At 38.2% G+C, this 24,228-nt stretch overlaps 1 protein-coding gene across 6 annotated transcripts in view; it reads left to right on the top strand.

Annotated features, from left to right (window-relative positions):
* AFF2 (ALF transcription elongation factor 2) overlaps window positions 1-24,228 on the top strand; it is a 451,889-nt gene that overhangs the window by 60,615 nt on the left and 367,046 nt on the right. Inside the window, exon 1 of one of the 6 annotated variants that reach the window (XM_039870571.1) lies at window positions 4,413-5,536. The exons of the other annotated variants lie outside the window; for them this stretch is intronic. The gene's annotated coding sequence lies outside the window, so the exon portion shown is untranslated. Of the gene's footprint in view, window positions 1-4,412; window positions 5,537-24,228 lie in introns of those variants that run through there. 6 annotated transcript variants of the gene reach the window in all.

Raw genomic sequence — 24,228 nt, 5'->3', positions numbered from 1 at the left:
TCAAATGCTTGAGTCCTAAAGTGACCCAGGAGAAATGAACCCACTATGGGATCCTAAAGTACATAGGATTTGGTTTCTGAAAACCAAGCACATGCTCATCTTTACTCAGCCCGTTGTTCTTTGATCAGTTAAATGACGCTATAAATGGAGGACAGTGATAGCAAAAAATAAATGTTTTATACAGTGCTAGAAAAAGCTTTAGGGGAAAATTTTAGCAAAAGAATAGATTCTTTCTTGTTTCTATAGAAACCGGTAGCGATCAGGAGAAGCGAGGTGTTCTTTCAAGTGTACACGGTAGTAAGGCTAGCTCAGCAGTCCCCAGCACACTGGAGGGCTGGTGCAAAGACCTGCTAGCTGGGGGTATCCCTCTGTCTGTGTCCTTTTGATCTGACCGAGAGCGAGAGACATCTTGCCCAAAATCCCGGGTTCCTCACAGGCAGAGTGCTGCTGCAATCCACAGTTGCTCAGCATCACAGGCCCAGAAACGCTCTTCACAGGAAGCTCTTGTCAAAAGAGGAAGAAAAAGATAAACATAAGGAAAACTCTAATATCAGCTGTCAACAGGCCTTTAAACATGCTCCTTACCATTAAGCAGTAAATGTCCTCTTCATGTCCTGACTAGATCACCGACAGATTGCCCAAAGCAAACATCTGAGGAATTGGACGATAGGACAATTTTTTGCCCTTCCAATTTGTCTACCTCCATCATATGTCTTTTGAATGAAATTAGAATTCAATTTCTCCTTTTTAGTTTTACTTGTAAAGCTGTTACATACCTGACAAGTGAATGTTGAGCAAGACTTAAATCAAATTCCAAGGCAAATACTTTTCTAAAGCCTAATCAATACTACAGCTTTAAAATGATTTCTCCAGTCTTTTAAATGAAGCTTAGGTCAAATGTAATGACAGGATGAAGCAGGCACGTTTTGCTTCAATCTGACATGTTCCATAAGGTAAGAGGAATATCTAGTAACTGACAAAAGGGTTTTCCCTTTTCTTGACATTTACTTTGTATGTAAACAATCCACTGTATTGACATGTCAATGTATTAGTTGGTGGTGGTCCAAAACATGATGTGAACTTAGACAGTATATCTTTCTGCTCACCAATCCATACTCCTGATCAACATGAGAACACTTATTGCAGTCTTGCCATGCAGTTGGCAAAGCAGAATGGATCATTGTGAAATATAAACTTCCTTGCATCGAAAATATGTCATGGGAAATCATGAGACATAAGGGGAGTTGATGATGAAATAAAAGGAACACATTTAGCAGTCCGTAGGTTATAAACATTATAGACTGTCATTAAGAAGATACTGGGACAAATGTACATGTTTCCATTTAGTGAGCAGGAGTTAAAAGCTGTATAATTTCCTTGAAGCTTGTACCTTGCAGGCAGCATTTTGTAATGTGAAAGGGTATGGAGTGGCCTCGTATTAGCTTTGTGACCACAGGTAAGTCACTTGTCCCCTCTGAACTTCAGTTTCCTCAGCTATAAAGTGGTAATAATACAAGTGATGGTGTTGCTGTTGACAAGGAGGGAGAGGAGGGGGCTGTCTCTTTTACAGGGTTGCTGTAAGGTTTAAATAAGAGAATTCTAGAAAATCATTTCCCCTTCCCTAAAAGTAACTGTGTTAGTACTGAGCATGTCTCTTTTACCAAGCTTTCAGCAGTCACCTCTCTGCTATTAAATTAGCACTAAAGTTTTGCTAAAACATACTTTGGCAGAAAAGTAAAGAAACTTCACTAAATGAGGAACATACCTGGAATGACAAATAGCCCATATTTTCTAGACACATTTTTATTTTAGCTTCTTTTTGCCTGGGAGTGAAGTTAGGGTATAAAATCTGTCAAGTCTTTCTATGAATTTCATATTAAGAAACGTTGAGATTTGCTATGACAGACCCAAAGCTTTTCTGGAGAACTGCGTGTTTGTTTGACCCCGGGGGCTGAAGTCATAGTATCGGCCCCATCTGACATCAGTATTCAGAAGCTTTCTTTTTCATGGATGAATCTTAGTTGCCTAGTGTACATAATAGAGGCTCAATAAATATTTGTTGAATGAATAAATGATGATATGAAATAATATTAATAGAGCGTAATATCAGCCCATGTGCAATGTATAAAACAGGGATAGTTGTAGGTAGAATGGTGAGAAACCTTGTGTCTATTTCACTGGCTTCTCAGACATCATACCAGGATCTCTTACCGACTTCATTGCTATATTAGTATTTTACTGGATAAAGATTCAGACTATCTACAGTTTCTACCAACCTAATTTTCTCCGCATATATTTGCGGTGATCTGTCATCTCCGGTCATTATCATCATCATTTAACCTATTTTGAACCCCACTAGGTACACAGCATCACAACATCTACATAGTTATAGTCCCTCAATATGCTAATGATGACATTTTATATCACTCAATAAGATGTCGTCATTACTTATGAAGAATGAGTCAGGGCGAGGAGGCAGTTGTGTTGTCTTCACTATTTCTTGACTTCCTTAGCTCACAAACTCATCAGTTTGACCCAGGCAACCATTACTCGTCCTTTATTACACACCACATGCACAGCCAGAACAAGACTTGAAGTCTCTTAACATTTAGTAAAGTAGAACTGTGCACCCTTAGAAAAAAAAAATGTGGAATGTATACTGTGTATTGTTCTTTTTCATTTCAAAGATGGGGCTACTGACCATGCTGGTGATCTAGGCATGGATGGCAGTGTGACTGGAAGGTCCTATGTAGGACATGACAATGCGTCCATCTGAGATAACAAGTGTTTTCCCTTTGTTTAGTGTCAGGAACTGTGTATTAGCTTCCTAAGGCTGCTGTGACAGAATACCACAAGCTGTGTGGCTTAGAACAAAAAATATATACTGTCTCAGTTCTGGAGGCTGGAAGTTTGAAGCCATGCTGTTAGCATGACCACGCTTCCTCCGAAGGCACTAAGGAAAGAGCTTCCGGTTAGCCTCAGATGTTTCTTGGCTTGTAAGTGCATCACTCCAGTCCTCTGTCTTTCATATCGCTATCTTCTCCCTGTCTTCGTATGAATTTCCCTCTGTGCCTGCCTCTGTGTCCCAGTTTCCACTTTTGATAAGGACACCGGTCATATTCGGTTAGAGTCTACAAATGAACTCAACTCGATGATCACCATAAAGATTCTGTTTCCAAATAAGTCTTATTCTTAGGTACTGGAAGTTAGGACTCCAACATATATTTTTTGGGGGGAGTACAAGTCAACCCATAACAAGTTGTCATTACAAAAGGTGGTTATTTGCAGCCATGCCTCTGATACTTATGGTCTAGAGGAAGTTTTAGCTCAAAAAAAGAAACTCTCAACTTCAGAGATGCTTGCCAGGCAAGGCTCTGGGCAACTTATTGTTGCCCAGGTCCCATCATTAGGCCACTTGACCCGAGGCCTTGCTTCTGTGGCTCCTTAAAGACAGGCATAATTACCATACCTGATTAGCTACAGCAGCACTGCTGTCCAAATATTCTGGAACTTGGATTTTTCATTAATGCAGCCTGGATTGCCTTCTACCCTGCTTTCTACTGCAGTTAGCCTAGGTTGGTAAGTTTAACTGGATCTGAATGACATCAAGAAAATTTAAATTTTTAGGTAAATTTAATTTAAATGAGAAATCAGATGGCAAAGCTGTCTTGGAGTGTAAGTAGAAGGTAGTATTGATTAAAGAGAGGATTTCTAAAAGTCTTGCAGCTACACTGTCTTCCTGTGGGAAATGTTACTAACACAAATCCTCCTAGCCAAATAATGCCAATTTTTACAAAATGGTACTGAGTTCACTGCCTCGAAAGCAGGCATTCACAATGTAGCACTATCACTTTAAAGCTACTAAAAGCCTTCTGGGAACTTTGCGGAAGTTAATTGTCCTAAGGACAGAGGGACATCTGATCAAGTACTTATGGGTCAGCACAGGTTCAGAGTGTCAGTGGTAACTGTCAGTGGTAACTAAGGGTCAGCACAGGTTCAGAGTGTCAGTGGTAACTGGACTAATATCTCCAGGTCTGTTTGCATATAAGAAGCAGTTTCTAGAAATCAGGAAAAAAATTTTCAACCTGAGGCATTAGTAGTACTCCATTAAAAAGTGATAGAGAACTTCAAAGGACACCATCAAGAAAGCGAACACATTCTACAGAATGGGAGAAAATATTTGCAAAGCATGCATCTGATACGATACGAGTGTCCAGAACATATAAAGAACTAATACAACTCAATAATCAAAATGAGAGCGTCCTAGGTAAAAAAAAAAATGAGCAAAACCTCCGAATAGACATTTTTCCAAAGAAGAAATACAAAGGACTGATAAGCACATGAAAAGATGCTCAACATCCTTAGCCATCAGGGAAATGCAAATTAAAATCACAAGGAGATACCACATCACATACTCTAGGATGGCTGTACTCAAAAAGATAGACCACAACAAGTGTAGAGAAATTGGAATCCTTATCCATTACTGATGGGAATGTAAAATGGTGCAGCCACTGTGGAAAACAGTTTGGTGGTTCCTCAAAAAGTTAGACATAGACTCACCATATGACTCAGAAATTCCACTGTTAGGTAAATATCCAAGAGAATTGAAACCATACATCCACACACAAAATTGTGCACAAATGTGTATAGTGCCATTATTCACAATAGCCCCAAAGCGTGAACACCCCAAATGTCCATCAACCGATGAATGGCTATACATACAAAATATGGCTTATCCATTCAATGGGATATTATTTGGCCACAAAAGGAATGAAGCAATGATATGTGCTACAACGTGGATGAACCTTGAAAACATTGTGTTAAGCGAAAGAAGGCAGATCTAAAAGAGTCACATATTACATGATTCCATTTACCTAAAATAACCAGAATAGGCAAATCTATAGAGTGCTTGCCAGGAATTGATGGGAGGGTAGAATGGAGAGTGGTTGCCAATAGATTCAGAGTTTCTTTTGGGGGTGATGAAAATGTTCTGGCATTACATAATGGTGTTGATTGCACAAAACTGTGAAATACAAGAACCACTAAATTATATACTTTAAAATGGTGAATTATATTCATATGAATTATATCTCAGTAAAGCTGTTACAAAAAAAGTTTCACTCACTAGCTTTAAAATTCAGTGATGATTCATTGAAACAGTAACCAGATCCATTGTTTACAACATAGCCCAACAATTTTTTTTTCTCCAGAGAGGAATATTTTATCACTGGCGTTTAGAATTGCTGCCGCATGGTGATAATAAATAGCAGACAGACTTAAAAAAAAAATTAAGGAAATTACATTGGAATACATTAATCACTCTAGTTGGGTAACAATCACTGAGCTTCTGGGAAAAGATACACAGAAAGGCCTCAGTGTTGGACCAGCAAACAGTGACAGTCAACACTCAGTGGTTTGCTGACTTTCCAGTTGGAAAATCAGCCATTTAGTCTCCGTAAAGCCTCAGAGACCCTGATCCCCAACACCTCCACTAGATGGGGAACAAGCGAGATAAAGGAGACTTGCAGTGAGCATGGTGAGTTAATAGCCCAGGGGGAAATCTGTATGGACCATATAGGAAGTTGAAATTCTAGGCTGGTATATACTTTCTCATGTGTGTCTGTGAAACACAGGTAGATACTACCCTTGTGCTCTTTAAAATGGGGATAAAGACAATATATTTTTTTTTTCAAGAATAGCATGAAATAGACATTACAATTAGAATTCGTTTGAGTTGAACATCAGGGTCATTTTTAATTACATTTTTTCAAAAAGCATGTGAGAGGAAGGTTAACTTTGATGTGAACAACCATTAAAAACCAGCAGCACATTTAAGGTTAAAATCTCTCTTATTTCCACGCACGGGGACCTTCAGTTTTTTTTCCAGTCCTGGAAACAACTTTGAGTTAAATAATGTAGAGATTTGCAATTTTATCCTCTGGAAAGTGAAGCTAAAAAATAGTAAAAATGGAATATTTTGTGTATTCGAAGAGAAAGCGAAATCATAATTCAACAGTAAATTAGTATTAGCTGTCGTGTTCTGATCTGATGATTGAGACTAAGAATGTGGGGCAAATTTTCATTTCTCAGACTCCAAACTGAAAAGCTTAGAGCTGGATTTTTTTTCACCCCTCGCATCGTGTACTCTGCCTTGATAAGGAGGAGGCGAAGGATAACAATCTTTTAAGAGAATAAATATAGAGGTTATATCAGAGGGATAGTGGAGATTTAGCTCAATCTATATTTCCCACAGCAGCATCAGGGTTTATGATGACCTGTATCATACAAAGAAAGAATAAATAGTGTTCAGTAAGGATTTAGTAACGATTGGATTTTATCATTGTTTCAGTCCTGAAAATCGGTAACCCATGTCCATAGTGGACTGATGGCTAGTGAAAATAATTCAGTGATCTGCAGCAGCTTGTTCATTCTCAACAACATATAGTCAATTCTCACCAATATATAAGCCAATTTTCTGATATGTAGATTGCTTCTGGCCCACCTTCCCTGGTGACAAAGGGGAGAGTCGAGGCTTTGTGAATGGATCAGACCGAACAGCCCTGTAAATGTTGGTGTTGGCAGAGCCAAAGTTAGTGGATTCTTCATTACGATTCATGGCCTCTCGTAGGCAGCAGCACAACAGACCGAGGCATAACCGCAGCTCTGGCTCCGGTTGCTTTGATCCTAGGCAGTGACCTGGAAATCTCTCTTAATAATAGGAGCACACGGATTCATTCTGTAGCCCTGCAACTTGTTTATTCTCGTTTGGGTCAAAGTATTCTCAAAAGGGGATGTGACTGAGGGTGTTCCATCTCGGGCAGGACATGGTGGGTTGAAATGGTGGTGCTTTCCCCCGCCCTTGTGCTCCGTCAAGATGACGGAACAATTTGGTGCTAGGTGGCTTTGGCCTTAGCTCTGTCCACCTGCTAATATCTAATAAGAATGACTACCATTTACTGGTACCGGACCATGTCTTTTACTTACCTCATTATTTAATCCTCAACAAAAACAACAAACAAAGCTAAGAAGTACACTTTATTATTTCCATCATTTTAGAGATGATGTGACTGAGTCTGAGAAGTCCATACAGATAATGCTATTACCTGCCTCTGTTGGGACACTGTACAGATTCATGAATAGGAATATATGCATAGTGCTGGTAGACAGGTATGTGTGCATGTGTGACTGGTACCTGAGCACCTGGCCTGGGGCACAAGAAGCCCTCCGTAAATGAGAGCCATACTTCTTTTGTCTCACACAACACTATTTTGCCAATGCCTAACAGGCTCAATAGATAGTAGCTGAATTGAATTAAAATCTCACTAAATAGATCTCACGAGTTGGCTTTCCTTCTGTAATTAGCTTTCTGACAATTTGAGTGGTAATTGGTTGATGGAAATAATAATTAATAATAAAGGTTGTTTATTTGTGGGGTAAGCATTTATCACAGTTTTCACTCCTTTCCATCAGCAAGTAATTCACAAAAAGGCTCATAAGTTAACTATGGAGAAATTATATTACTAAATATTGAATAATAATTACAATACATGATATGTTTTCCCTTTAATTAGCAAATAGACTGTTCATTATGTTTTAGGTAATTGTTACATGTCATTTGATTTTATTTCTTTATCATCTGTGGCAGGTGATTACATTTCCACAGGGTATAATTTTTTATCACATTATTTTGAAATCTGATTGCAAGATTATGCAGTACAGAATTCAGTGTATTCAAATCACCCTGAATTCTCTCACATTCTTTGCTTCTGGAAAATTTGCACTTCTTTTTCCCTCCTTGTATGTGCGTGATAAATAAGAATTCATTATTAATGATGCACAATCATGGTGTAAATCTCTCTAAAAGCCTCAAATCAGAGACCTTGGACCTGGAACTTGGGGACTTTACTTATGTCACATTGAAATAGCCCTCTCTTTGAAAATCAGTCTCTTTTGCTAATTAAATGCAAATAATAATATAATAGATGAAATGAAATGATACATAACAATATATATTATATAAACATTACTTATATGTTATAATACAGTACATAAGATATCATAATAAATAAAAATAACTGCAAATATTATGCCTAAGCGTCTGTGACCCCAGAAGGAGCTCATGAGCAAGTAGTGATAGCTGCTAGCTTCCTTCTCCCCTGTCTTTGAGTAATTGGGCTGATAATGCCCTTGTTGCCCTGCTACAGAATTGATACTGCGAGTTTAGCTATGACAGTAAATCAGTAGCTGTGTTCATGTTGCTTGAATACACTCGGACCTCCCTGCCTCTGCTTTGATAATGTTATTTATGATGAAAGCAAGATCACAGGCTGCACAAATTATGGTTATTGTGGTATTCAGGCGTCATCGGGTATGGCACCCAGATGCCTACTCACGATTTGTCTTATTAAGTTGATTATATGATTACCTACAAGTTCTGCAATGTCTAAATGGCAACCTTTGGAGGGAAAAAGTTTCATAGAATTAGCACTGTTCTATGCAAGGCAACCGAGTTGATTTAAAATAAGATTCTATCAGAGGAACGAGCAGAGGCTACAATTATTTGCTCTTACAAAGATTGTTAAGATATTAAATGGGAAGCAAAAGTCTTTCATTCTCTCATTTCATTTTGTTTAAATAATGCTGCTTAATGCTATCAGGACGATGTCAGGACTTCAAGGGAATAACTTCCCTATTTAGATTTGGTCATGCAGTCTGTTTAACAGCTATTCCCTTTATAATGGCATGTTTCGGTTCCCAGCATTCCTTAGGGCATGCAGGGAGAATGGCATGGACCTCTTGAATAATTAATATGGTTTTCAGAGCAGTAGTCATGGAAACCCAAGCAGTGTCACTTATTTGGATTATAAGAATTAGGCACATTTTGAATATTACATTTAACCAAAAGAGGTGGCTATCCCCCAAAGACAAAAAGCACTTTCCCCAATTCCCCTAGCTCAGTGAAATGAATATGGGCTTATTTATTTATTTTTTTGAGGGTGTGTGTGTGTGAAATTAATCCATGCTTTATAATAATTTTTTTTAATATTTTTGTGTTTGAATTGCTTGTTTCCCTTTGCTCTACATTTGGATTCTCTGTTTAATTGAGATGTTCTCACATACAAGCTTCTGTTTTCATACTTTAGTGCCATTCACGGTCACAGGTTATTACCTTTTTATTAAAGAGAAAAATGTAGAACTTAATTTACAAAAAAAAAATAGCATAGACCACTCACTGTCCTGCATATCTCTAAGGTATCACATCCTTTCTAATGCTGCCCCAAAGCTCTGATGATATTAGGATGTAGAATTTTCAAGAGTGTGAGACAATTGCTATTGACAAAAAAGACTCCAGTATTCCCATGAAATTTCTAGACCTGTTCTGTTAGACCAGTCGTATGGCTCTTTTATTTGTCTCAAAAAGTATCTCTTCAGAATTGATATCGTCATTACCTTAGATGTGTGTATGTGTGTGTGTGCGCGTGTGTGTGTAAGAAGTCAACCAGGCAATAGCAAAAAGCTATCATCCAGTCTTCAGTAATAGTGTACGTGTAAAGAATAAGAATAAAAAGAAGTTATTTATAGAGTGTAAACCCTCTGGTTTCATAAACCATGTTATGCTGTTATTTGCTCAGGTTTATTCCACAGACGACTGCAATGTCTAAGATTCCCAGGCCTCTGTTTTTCTAGACTGATGAAGGAAGTGGATAGTAAGACCATTAACAAAGCATGGAAGAGTAAAAGGGGTGAAGGAAAGCAAAGATCGCTTTTTGTCACTACTCCCAGTTTTCTGGCAGCTATTTAAAAATTGACTGTCTCACAGAAATGTGCCATCTCATGGAATCCACACGTGTTTTGACTATTTTGTTGTGTACTCGCTCTTGCCAAGTACCCCTGAGTGGTGGGGGGTGCTCCTTGGAGCCCTAGATTCTCCTCTTGTCTGATGTTGACCCTTTCTCTATGGTAAATTCGCTCAATGGGATCATCCTTTATTCCACAAATCTCTCTACAACAATGCCACAGTGTCTCACATGCATTAGAGATCCCACCTACTTTTCACCTCTCAGGCAGCGCCTGTGTTTAATTAGGATTCTGAGTGCATTGCTGGCCAGGCTTCCATCCATCTGTTGATAAGTTGTAGCTTTTCTGTGATTTTTTTGGAATTTTGCTGGACTGATGCTTCGGCGGAAGCCCCAAATTCTTTCCCCTAGCTGGTGCATCATATTACTGTTTTTATTTAGTCGTGTGTTGCCTTTGTTTAGTTTCTTGTGATGAATTTGTGTGTGTGTGTGTGTGTGTGTGTGTGTGTGTGTGTGTGTGTGAACTAATGCAGTCAGAAAAATTCCAAATACCCCTAATTAGAGGTGCCTTTTTCTCTTATATCATATTTTGCTCCCAGTTTTAGGTTTTAGAAATTTGCAGTTGTGTGTTTTTGATGATTCCTGTCTTGTTAGGGCTCGTTAATGTATTCCCATATGCCTCTGCTGTTGCTTTGACATTTGCCCAGTTCTTTCCTTCCTTCGGTGTTCCTCAAGGGTCATCTCTTCTCCTTTTGTGGTACCCGCCCCTCCCAGACTGAACCAAATGTCCCGCGTGCCGGCCATGTCACAGCACTAGCAGGCACGTTCCCTAGATCTACTGTCATGTGTCCCCAACTGCCCTCAGACTGCCAGATTCTTAAGGATGCAAACCCTATCTTATTTATTTTTCTATCTCCAGACTTTTGTACAAGGTCCAGCACATAAGAGGTGCACAATAAATGTCAAGGCAATATTATTTCTGTCTTAAACTCTGAAAATATTGTCTTGCTGTTTTGTTTGGTTACCTTGGATAACTTTTGCTATCTATAGATGCATCCTGTTTGGGGGGAAAAAATATCATGGGACACTTTAGGATACCATATTTGTCACCTAACGAGCATCCTGCAAGACAAAGATATTTGAATATGGACTGTGAAACATATTGATTTAACAAATTAAATCGTTTTCGAATTTCTCACGTAGGGATGCACATCAATTAAAGAAAAACACATGGAGAACGTCAATGACATAAATGTTCGACTCTGGCCTCTTAAACAAATGGTATGCCTCCCCACTCCCCAAAAATTGCCACTGTCACCTTAATTAATTATAAGCAAACATATCTCCCCTAGAGAAGGGCTCTAGGGGTTCCATTCTAAGGGGCACCTTTTCCCATAGGCTGAACTTGTGTATTACCATGATTGCAGATTTTGTTTCTAGGCTACACTTGAGCCATGCCTGTGTTAGCACAGTAGCTAAGCTATTTTGAAGCGTCAGACATTAGGGTTCTTGGAAACTTATGGAAAATGTGTCTATGATCAGGAATGCAGCAGCAGACAAAATCAAATAGTAATTTGAAATAAAAATGTTTTTGTTTTGACAATTAAGCAGCATTGTTAGTCTCCATATGCTGAACTGAAAGCCCAAGTATGTCTGTAATTGATGGCTGAAGTGGTTGGATATCGCCTCCGTGTTCGTTACCAGATTGTCTTCAATATATTTTGTCTGTAAATAACATCGGAGTAGTATACACATCTATATGGAGCTAAATTTTACCTGAGATGCACATGCACAATTTTCTCTGAGTTCAATGCAAGGCCAAGCACAATTTAGTTCAGTGAATAACAGGCTTTTATCAGCAATGTGTATATCATAGCCGCACGTGTTTTGAAAAATAAAGTGATTGTTGTCATTTGCCATAGTAAAAAGAGAGTTGTTTGCAGTAATATATTTAAATGATGCTATTAGTCACTTATGCCCCCAATATAAATGCCATTTCATGTTTGTTTTATTAAATATAATGGTATAGCAAGAATCTTTTGATGCTCAGAGATTTAAATGAAAACTGGACTAAATAAAATTAAAGAGCAATCACTGCATGTAGCGTGTGGAAACTGAGTTAAAATAATTTTACGTTTTGTGGCTGTGCCTGGAAAGCTTGTCATGAAACTACCAGCTGGGCTATATTGCATTCAGTCTGCAAAGTGGCCGAATAAACATGATAACATATGACTGTTTCTTTAGAGTAAATAACTGTCAAGTACCGGGAATGACAAGGAGAAGAGACAGAATTTGGCATGGGGTTCTCGGTGTGCCGGGACTGACAAGGAGAGGGTGGACAATATTTCTTCTGCAGTCATATTAAACTCATTTCCTCCGGGGCCTGCGCCCCTAGCATATATTAGGGATAAGGTAGCTTTATATGTTTTCCAGCGCTAAGCTAGGTTACTGCTATCTCTTCTGCTGCCAAGTTGGTATTTGCTCAGAGACTGCAATCTGAGCCGAACATGCTTTGCTGCTTATAACTAAGATCCACTATGAAACTAGCACATCAGTTACTTCTCCAAGAAGCGCTAGATTTGCCTGGATAAACTTGCCCATTCACATCCAGTGTCTTTGTGCCCGCTGCCTCCTATTTGCCAGATGGCTGCTGCTAGTTATGAGTCAGTGAGGCCTGTAGTTATCAAGTTGAACTCAGCTTCCACGAGTCTCAGCTTCCAGGGGGTTTATCCTTGGAACGAACCCATCCACATTTTGTAAAAAAAAAAAAAAAAAAAAAAAGCCTCTAAATTAAACATCTAAGTCATCAAATGTTTCTTTTATTTTAAATTTTTATTTTTCAATTAGAATTGACATTCAATATTATTTTATATTAGTTTCAGTTGTACAGCACGGAGGTTAGACATTTATGTAATTTACAAAGTGAGCCCTCTGATTAGTCTAGTCCCCACCTGGCATTATACATAGTTATTGCAATATCATTGACTATATTCCCTATGCTGTACTTTACATCCCCGTGACTATTTTGTAATCACCAATGTGTACTTCTTAGTCCCATCATCTTTTTACCCAGCCCCTCTTCCATCTGGGACCCCTAAGTTCACTAAAGCGCTGTTCACAATAGCCAAGATGTGGAAGCAACCTAAGTGCCCATCAATAGACGATTGGATAAAGAAAAGGTGAGATATATATATATATATATATATATATATATATATATATATATATATAAAATATTATGAAATATTACTCAGCTATAAAAAATGAAATGTTATAATTTGCAATGACATGAATGGTTCTAGAGGGTATTATGCTGAGTGAAATAATTTAGAGAAAGACAAATGCCATATGATTTCACTTATATGTGAAATCTAAAGAACAAAATAAAGGAACTAATAAAACAAAAATAGACTCATGGATATTTCTTTTAAGATAAAAATAGTTAAAGTAAAATAAAAAAATATAATTTTCCTGTTCTTTAAAATAATGGTTTTCTACAAGAGTTGTAGAAAAGGTCACTTTTTTTAAGGAAACTATTTGAAGGTAGTCACTTTGTTGAAAGAATAAACTTATAACAGCTATATTTAAAAAACAAATTAGTGGGTTGAAATTAAACAATTTTACTTCTTAATATAAATCACACGAAATGTTAACTTTACAGTACTATTAAAGCTTGTTTTCTCTGTTAACTTTTTTATTTTAATATACTTTCAGTCATACAGAAAAGTACCAAGAGTTGTGCAAATACCTGCAACCCATATCCCCCCAGTATTATCATTTTAGTACATTTGCTTTCTCTTTCTATCTATCTATCTATCTATGCATTTTTTCCTGAATTATTTGAGAATAAGTTGTAGACATGGTTCAATGTAAATTTCTTAAAAAAGAAACATTTTTCTACACAAGCACAGGCTGTTACAGTTAAGAAGTTAACATTGGTACAATACTCTTATCTAATCTAGAGATATTCAGACTTTGCCAGTTGTCCCAATAAGGGACTTTATAGCAATGGTACTCTCATGGTTTGTGTGTCACATTTAGTCTTTATATCTTCTTTAGTCTCTTTTAATCTGGAAAAATTTCTCAGTATGTCTGTTATTTCCTGATCTTATTTATTTATTTATTTTTTTAGTTTATAGGCTGATTATTTTGCAGAGTGTCCTTCAGGTTTGGTTTCTTGGATATTTTCCTGTGATTTGATTCAGATTGTGTACTATTTGTGGAAATATCACAGAACTAATGTTTTGTTCTTTTCAGCTCGTCACATCAGGAGGCATATACTGTTGATTTGTCCCATTATTGGTAATGTTAGTTTTGATCACTAGGTTAAGGCGGTGCCTACCAGCTTCCTCCCCTATAAAGTTAGTATTCTCCCCTTTGTAATTAGGAAGTACTTTGTGGGGAGATACTTTGAGACTTTAAATTATCTTGCTCCTCATCATGGTTTCACCCACAACCCAATTAAAAAATGCACAGAGCATGTGAATAGACACTTCATCAAAGAGGATATAAAATGACCAATAAGTACATGAAAAGATGCTCAGAGTCATTAGGCATCAGGCAAATGCAAATCAAAACCAAAATGAGCTCCTACCTCACACCCTCTAGGATGGCTGTAAACAAAAAGACTCACAATAACAAATGTTGATGAGGATGTGCAGAATTTGGAATCTTCATACATTGCTTATTGGAATGTAAAATGGTGCAGCTGCTGTGGAAAAAAAAAGTTTGGTGATTCCTCAAAACGTTAAACATAGAGTTATCGAATGACCCAGCAATTCCGCCCTAATTATATGTTCAAAAGAATTGGAAATATATATCCACACAAACTTGTACACGAGTGTTCATGGCAGAATTACTCATAATAACCTAAAAGTGGAAACAACATAAGTGTCCATCAGCTGATGAATGGATAAACAAAATAGAATATATCCATAAAATGGAATATTATTTAGCCATAAAAAGCAATGAGATTCTAATACATGCTACAGCATGGATGAATTTCGAAAACATCAGGATAAGTGAAAGATTTTAGTCACAAAAGACCACATGTCATATGATTCCATTCATGTGAAATGTCCAGAATAAATGAATCCATAAAGACAGAAAATACATTTGTGATCGGCGGCGGCTGAGGGAATGGGAATGGTGAGCAACTGCCTAATGGGTAGAGGATTTCCTTTCAGGTAACAAAAAGGGTTCCTCAATTAGTGGTTATGGTTGTACAACCCTGCGAAAACGCTAAAAACCACAGAATTAGCATTTGTTGCTGATTCATTAATGATTCCATTGAATCAGTTATTACAGTGGATGCTAATGGTGATTTTTAAAATTCCATCATTCCTTTGACATTTGTGCCGGCTTTCTGCAATGAAGACAAACTTGCCTCTCTTCTCCTACTCCCACTTCCTCCCTCCCTCCCTCCCTCCCTTCCTTCTTCCCTCCCTCCTTTTTTCCTTTCTGTCTTTCAGTGTGGGTACATATTTTTTCATTAGGTTGTGATCCTTTACTATCATTGTTTTTTTCTCTTAAAATATTTTTATTAAAATCCAGTTAACATAGAATATTGTATTGTTTTGGGTGCACGCCATATTTATTCAACATTTATATACCTAAGGAAGTGATCACCAAAAGTCAAGTAACCATCTGACACCGTACAACATTATTATAATATTATTAACTGTATTCCCTATGCTGTACGTTTATTCATTTTATAACTGGAAATTTGAACCTCAGCCTCCACATAGCAGCTGATGGCTAATCCTCACAGCCAGTCAGCCTGAGGGTCAGTCCCATCCACTGACATGGCAACAGCAAATAAGGCTCAACTACAGCAGGAGGGCACACATGACCCACACAAGGGACACTCCCGACACACCCAGCTCAGGTGATCAGGGAGACAGTCGGGCCACTGAGACACAGAGAACACCTACTATGTAAGGCCATCCTGCCAAGACTGGAAGATGTAGCAGATCTACCTAATACATAGCAACGAACACAGAGGCAGCCAAAATGAGGAGACAAAAAAACATATTGTTATATGTTTTGATGCTCAAATTGTTCTCGATTTGACCTGTGAGAGCCCTTAAGGTGCTTTCTGTGTCCTTTTGACATACCCCATCATTTTTGAGTCTTCCCTTACTTTATGAATAAAAATACTGTGGTTCATCTTGTACTTTCTCTCTTCTAGCCCTGGAGTCAGCTATTTTCAGTGGAAAATGGCATTGAAAAACAAAATATGGGAATTATGGGTGCTGATTGTTACTGAGATGCAATCGATTCTAAGCCCTTTTAGCAGATAGAGCTAGAAAACTGGTAAATACGTGTGTATAGATATATGCATACATCCATACACACATATATACACACATGAATTATATATTTCTATCTTTCACATCGTTTCAACATATATTTATATAGACTTCAACATATATATTTCATATAGACTTCACTATATATTTATTTATAATGTGTGTATGTATATATGTATATGTGTGTGTATGTGTATATATATATATGTGTGTATATATGTAATATGTATATATATATATATGTATATGTGTGTGTGTACATACACACATTGAAAGCTATGAGTTTGCACTCATACCTCCAATTCCTATCTCACATTACAGGGTTCATTCTATCCTTTTCCCATATTTATAGCCCCCTCCTCTGACGTCGAGAAATTTGGCTCTCAGTACTCACTATACATTGGCTTATTTACTCGATTCTAGCATACAGAGAAAATAGTTGCAGAATTTCTAACTCATGACACTGAAAAGAAGTCTACTAACCAGTATATGATATTCACTTAGATTTCTTTTTGTTGTTAGTCTAAAGGTTTGTAGTTGAAAGACTATTTAAAAGTTGGCTGGGCTAGTTCTCCATCTTTCTTCCCTTCCAATATGGTTATGTTATTATTTGAAGTATAGTTTAGTTCATTTGTTTCTTTTAGTGTTTTTGTTTCCCCATCTTTACGTATTTTCCTTCCTTTGAAATCACTGTGAGACATTAAAATGGTTCCAAATGTCAGAACTTTTTCACTTAAAAATAATTCTGGGTCTTATTCCAGATCAGTTCATAGAGCACTTCCTCATTTATTTTAAAGCTTATTTTAATTAAAAAAAGCTCTGGCGAAGGAATCTCAAATAATTTATTGCTCCTTTGCCAAAAAGAAAGTGATTTTATTTTTTATTTCGAAACTCACTTTCAAATTCCAAGATCTGGGAAACTTTTTGAAATGATAGAGAATATAAAGGAAACGTTAATATCCAAGAGACAAAACTAGGAAAATGGATGATGTAATACTTGGATAATCATGGAAGGGACTAAAAAACTGAATGTTATCATGTTTGCTTATTAGCCATTAAAGTAAGGTGCCAAGGTCAGTTTGACCTACTTGTATGTCCGTGGAGTTAAATCATCACCTTTTTACTGAGTATCTACTTTGTGCCAAGTGCTATTTAGGACAGAAAAGAAACATGAGATGCAGCTATTCCAGGATGTTAGATCATTATTTGACAAATGGATTGTCCCAGCTTCCAAGGAGGTCATGACCATTCTGAGAGTTCAGAGGTGACAGGATGTCTGAAGGATGAGGTTTGAGATGGTTTTTTGGGAGCACACAGATAGGTGAGGGGAATGGGGAAGCCATTGCAGGAGTTGGAACAGTTAGTGGGTACGATCATCCCAGTGGTTTTGAGAACACTAGAGCCAGACTGCCTGGGTTTCACCTTTGGTTCTGCCATTTATTAGCACTGCCCTTATACTCAAGTCACTTATTCTTCCAGATGTCAGTTACCTTCATCTATAAAATGGAGAGATAATGGCACCTGTCACATAGAGATCTCATGAAGCTTAAATGAGAGAACCCATGCAAGGTCCATGGCACATAATATGCTGTCAATAAATATTTGCTACTCACCATGCAAAAAGCACGAAGGTAGGAAAACAGGAGTTATAACTTAAGAAGAAGGAATAAGCCAGTCTGAGTGGGTTGGAATGTTCAGGATGGCCGCAGTGGGAGGTAGTGCCTGAAATATATGTTGAAACTGCATTGTGGAGGGAGCAGCATAGTAGGTAATATTTATATGGGACTTTCTGCATGTTAGGCACTGTTCTCTGTGGTTTACCTATATCAATGCATTTACTTCTCCCACCAACCCTATGAGATAAATATTACTTTTATCCCCAAATCATAGGTGAGGGCAAATTGAGCCACAGAGCTGTTAAGTTGCCCAAGGTCACACAACTTCTTAATGGAGGATCCTAGGTGTCAGATCAAGGAGTTTGGATTTTGTTCTTTAAGTAATGGGGAGATATTGATGGTTTCTAATTATATGTATAGGTGTGAGGTGGGGTTATTTATATGAACTGCCTTAAGTAATTGCTCAAACAGACTCTGCTATTACATGAGAAGAGAGAGGAGGAGAGAGAATGGGATAGGGAAAGATAGGGAGGGAGAGGGAGAGGGAGAGGGGGAGGGAATGAGGGAGAGGTAAAGCGATATCAACCTAGGGCCAAGGAAATGAATGGATAATGACAGTGTCTCACTTTAGGTCACCTCCCCTAGCATGTATAATGGAGTATAATGGAGAAAGCATCTCGCTGGAACAGTCACAATTGTGTACACACCCAGAACTTAGTTTGATGGGTGTGTGTCCAGATGAAGTGTATGGTCTTAGAATATTTTTCAAATTTGTGCAAATGTGATTATTTTCTTCTCTTCTTTTTTTCTTTTTCTATTTTCCTCATAGCATTTTAAAAATTGTTAAAAACACAAGATAAAATTTACCATCGTATCCACTTTTAAGTGTACAGCCCAGTGGTATTAAGCATATTCACATTATTGTGCAACAGATCTCTAGAACATTCTCAACCTTACGAAACTGAAACTCTATGCCCATCTAACAACTCCCTTTTTCCCTCTCCCCCAGCCCCTGTGGCTACCAATCTTCTTTTTATAAGAATCTGACTATTTTAGGTGACGCATATAAGTGGAATCATGCAGTGTTGTCCTTTTGTGACTGCCTTATTTCACTTAGCATAATGTCCTCCAGGTTCATTCATATTGTAGCATGTGATTGAATGTCAACTAAAACAAAGGAAGAAAATGTGACATATACGTACAATGAAATATTATTCAGCCCTAAACAAATATGATTTTCTTTTAAAAAGATTCTAGATTTGTTTGCTGTAGATTTACCAATACTGAATGTGAAGTTGCACAGATACTCTTGCATGTTTTAATATAAATACCAGCTTGGCAAACACACAGTTTTAACTAGCCTTGAATTATAGGGTTTTGTGGATACTTGGAGAAACATCATTACCTCACTTCCGGGAGATATTAATTTTGGAAGTATGGGAATTAGTGGTGGCAGTGCTTTAATTAGCAGAAGATAATCTCAGCCACACCACGATGGAAATCCTTTTTAGGCTTTTAGAGTTTCGAGAGATTAATATGCCACATGTGTTCATTTCAGGTGACATTATCTTTCTTTTCTCTCATAAGTATACATTATTACAAGAGGATAATACTCAAATTGTTGAACTGGAGTGGTGATAAGTGTTTTAGTAAACCTATGGAAATACTTATGAATCTGAGCTCTATCAGTCTACCATTTAAGCAAATATATGCTCAGTTCATCTTTCCAATGCAGTTTAAATATTTGGTATAAAGAATTCTCCAGTGTTTGGAGAATAGGACAGATATTGGACTAATAAGGGGCACTCTTCTGAATGCTTTTACATATTTCATTGGTGAGCAAAATACTTTTTAAATCTATATTACCATTGACATCAATGAACAATTTAAATAATAGAATCATAGACTTTTAGAGCTGGCAGGAATTTTAGAAATTATCTAGTCTACCCTCTTCATTTAACCCAATAGTGAGTGAGGCTTAGAGGGTTAATTACTTGCCCAAGGTTGAGTACCTAGTACAGCTTCCTTCCTTCCCTTAACCCTCCCTCCTTCTCTCTTCCATTCCCTCTTTACCTTCCTCCCTCCTTCCTTTCCCCTTCTCTGCTTCCTGATTTTCTTCCAACAAACATTTATGTACTGGGCACCTTCTAGAAGATGCTAGAACCCATTCTGGGCACCGAGAGCCCAGTGGTGGACAAGGTAGCAATGTTCCCTGCTCTCATAATCTCAGCCCAGTACGCTTCATGCTTATCTTCCAGACTGGAGCTCTGTGATACTCTGTCTTACTCTGCTAGGGAATCACTGACTAAGAAAAGCTAGAGGGGACGATAGCTTCTGCATTAAACCAAAACACTTGTAACATTATGCAGCTAGCATTTTGCATATTTTACAGGGTAGGTACAGGAAGGGGCCGTTAGGTTTACCTTTATTCTAACAGTATTTCCAGAGCCAGAAAGGCTGACCACTCCAAAATTAGATGACCAATGGGAAATTATTTTAAAACATTACTCATGATGAAAAAGCATGCGTTTTAGTGTATGAATATTTTATTGAGCAAAGTGCCGGTGAATAGCTTCAGACTTTGTAACATGCAGCATGAAATATATAATAAATATCATAATTGAAAAAAGAAAAGTGATTACAAAAACATGGCTTTAAGGGGGCTAAAAACTCCCGGGAAGAGCACACCAATGCGTAACCACTACAGCATTAGCGTGCTAGATCTTGAGAAAAGCCTTCAGTGAAAGTTTAAGTTGAGCTCTTAAAAGGAAATATCGCATTAAAGTTACCTTCATCTCTTTGCCAAGGGAATGAGGCTGTCTGGTGAAAAGTGGCTGAACTCGATCGCATAGTTTGGCTAGCTTTAAATACCTTTGCAAAGGGGACAGATAGAATCCAGAGTTATACGCACTGCTATTGAGAAAGCAGATTTACCGATCTAAAGATATATGTTTTTCATGCATGCTTCGATATCCACTCACTGTTTTCATAGGTGGTGGACTGATTCTCTGTGTTCATGTATAATTTCTTTGTTAACCTGCATGCACTTTGCATGTAGTAGGCATTCCATGCAGGGCTGTTGATTGCATTGATTTTTCATCGGTTTCTGCTTCTCCCCAAAAGCTTCACTGGTCATGAGAATGACTCTTTTCATGCTGCTGGTGGACTTTCAATAGCAGGAAAATAGCCTGCACCCTTTACTCTGCCCAGCACAGGTTCTTACACAGTACATGTACTTATGTGGGCATATACGTAGCATGGCTTTCCAAGTTAATAAAATGTCAGCGTTAATCCAGAAGCAGCAATATTTGTTCATATGTGGAAAAAGTACACACTTCTGATGCAATTATGTGAGTTGGCCAGTCATTCTTTGAAATGATGGCGTGTCGGTTGTGCTGTTGCTTTAAGGGTTTCATTCATAAAACTTGCAGAGGCCACAGAGGTGTAGCAGGCAGTGCAAGTTTCACAGTTGTCACTTCATCAGGTTTCCCCTTGATTAGCCCTTCTGACTTTTGAATTTGCCACTTTGCACCAAGAGATCAAACCAGGGGGAAACTATTTCTGTAGGTCAGAGAAGGGGTCGACCTGTGACTTCCAGTTTCCAAGAAAAAACACAGTGAGCCCATGGAGTGGTTCGGTGATTCACGTGCAGAAATTATCATGGGAATTTTTTTTTTAATCCAGACCAAGCATTTCTTATTTATATTTTTAAAAATCTCAAAATCTGAATGTAAAGTGATTAGTATGCTTGCCTTCCACTATGATGAGTTGTGCTTTAAGTAAAGGCAGAAATGTCAAAACATGAGACCATTTACACTAGCTTACCAGTGCAAAGTCATGTTTGTTCAGACACCTGTGTGCCACTGTCTTCTTCTTTTCACTAATTGTCTGTCCCGGATTGTTCAAGACAGCTGGTATGAGATTAGAGTAAACTGAGTCACAGGCCCCCTGTTCTGTTTTTCCATGGAGTCAGCGGTAGAATTCAGACAAGCACTGTATGCCATGTACAAAAAGAATCTGAAATCGTGCCATCCGTGGATCTACGTGACACACAGCCGGTTAAGAGCTGAACTCGGTTGGCTTTTGCAGCAATGGAGGTGGAAAAGTGCCCCCATTATTCCTAGCCCAGCAGGTCTCTCAGTGTGATGACAAGGTAGTCGACAGACTCTGAGAACTTTTAACATAAGAGAGAGATAGAGGCAGTGAGAGGCATTTCACTCTGCCGATGTAACTTTTTAGATTTGCCGTCACTGGATGCCACGAATGTTAATTCTGGTAGGGTTAATTACCAGAAATTAAAAAACACTCCTAACAGACTGTACCCTTCACACTCTGTTAAAGAGTGGGCTCTGGCATGAGAACGTTTCTTCATTAACATCCATCCCCAAAGGGCTACTACATGTAGCGTTCTGAATATGAATCCTGAACTTCGAGGGGCGCTGCAGGAAGCCAGGGAGCCAGGCTTTCAGAGCAGGGTGACTGCATATTCTAGTTTCAGGAAAATGCTGTGGTGCCTGCCTAGAAATCACCCAGCTTGTGACATTCGGAAAGAACAATTTATGTATTTGTGTGTGGGCATGTTATGAGTTTTGAAATGTGGTTTTTGCTGCCTTCCATGTAGACCCCACTGCATCCAGTTTCTCACTGTGGCTGTGTAATACGTGCAGCTGCTAACAGGTAGGTTTGCAGAAGCTCTGTAATTATTTGCCATTTAGTATGTCACCCAAGTGGCTCTAGGGTATGTATTTCTTTCTCGGGAAAATTCCACTAGCTCCTTACAAACTAGACTGTCTTCCACAGCCTAATATATTATACTAAATAGCAATCTTTGTACCCCAAATACATTGCAGAAAGTAAACTGCAAAAAATATATATATACATATGTATGTATATGCATATAGATATACACACCCCAATATAAATAGTGCAGTTGTAAGGCAGATGCTAAATTTAAATTACTGTAACCTCACAAGGCCACGTTGTGGAGGAGACCCACCTAAAAATGGAAGTAGATAAAATGCCACAGCAAAACTAAAGCCCTATTGTTCAATGGATTAGACACTCATGCCGGTCATAGAGCAGCTCTTCATGTCAGGACTCTTCCAGAACATGGGCGTAGTTCTCCCTTAGTGAAAGCATCTGCTTATCATTACCACAAAACACACAGTTGGGTAGACATAAAAATATACTACCTTCTGCAGAGATCAGAGCTGGCAGTGTGAACACAGAGCTATTCTTGGATTTGCTGGCTGTCTTAAGGAGCTAAGACAGCCATTGGCTATTAGAAAAAAAGAAAGAAACAAAGCCATCATATGTAATTAGCCCTTCCCCTTTGTCTAAAGATCACATGGACAGGCCACCACTATTTTTTTTCTCTCTTCTCTTTAACACCTTTCCCTTCCACATACCCAGGCCTTGATACTTTTAGGCCTTTCTTCCTTCCTTTCTTCCTTTCTTTCTTTCTTTCTTTCTTTCTTTCTTAACAACAACAACAACAACAACAACAACAACAACAAGCAACAACAACAACAACAACAACAACAACAACAACAATAACAACAACAACAACAATATTTTCTTTCTTAACAACAACAACAACAACTTTCTTTTCTTTCTTTTCTTTCTTTCTCTTTCTTTCAACTTTCTTTCTTTCTTTCTTTCTTCTCTGTTTTCTTTCCTCCTTCTCCTTCCTCTTCATCCCTCCTCCACCTCCTTCCTTGTTTTCATTCTTTCATCTCTGGATTCCCTGAGACCTTGGTGATTCTGCATGAATACATCCACTGCTCTCCAGATTCTCTGCTAGGAAGTGGCAGGAAACCCCAACATGTCCTTATTCAAGGTCCCAGGGTGTCATAGAGTGTGGGCATGATCTTGATGGCATCTTAGTGGCTCTGAAGAAATACTCATATGCCTTTCTAGAAGAACCAGAGTCATGAGGGTGGGGTGGCACTGGACCCAGGGGTTACTAATATGCAAAAGAAGGTATTTCCACATTTACTTTATTTCTTTTCTTTAGGAAATGTTTCCTACCCTCAAAAGGCAGTAAAATGGGTACTTTTCATGATAATTTTATAGAGGGGTAAACATAGTTGGGGTAGAGGTCACATGTGCAAAATGACTGGAGCACAACCCCAGAAGCCACATGTCTACTTCCATCATTTTTCCAATCAGAAAGTACCTGTACATACCAACTCGGTGTGCGTGTTTGGGGGTGTAGTTTACTGTATAACTCCTGTTTTCCTTAGATACACAAGGTGGTTGTTTTTGTTTCTCTTTGAATTAACTCTTACTGTTACCTGGGTATCTAGACATTTCAATATAAATGATGAACTTGTATGTCGATCCGAATATTAACAGATCCTCATCCAAATGTGTTTGCTCTAATTTTCCTTCCTCTTGAGCTTGTTGTTCTTGCTGTGCTGCTGTCACTGATAGTGCCATCAAATGACAATATTGGACTTAAGGTCCATCCACACACATGAGCCACAGGGAATAGGGAGGACA

Source organism: Pteropus medius, unplaced genomic scaffold, assembly GCF_902729225.1.
Source record: "Pteropus medius unplaced genomic scaffold, Ma_sr-lr_union100, whole genome shotgun sequence".
In the NCBI taxonomy this organism is placed as follows: domain Eukaryota; kingdom Metazoa; phylum Chordata; class Mammalia; order Chiroptera; family Pteropodidae; genus Pteropus; species Pteropus medius.
This window is presented reverse-complemented; position numbering and strand designations above follow the sequence as displayed.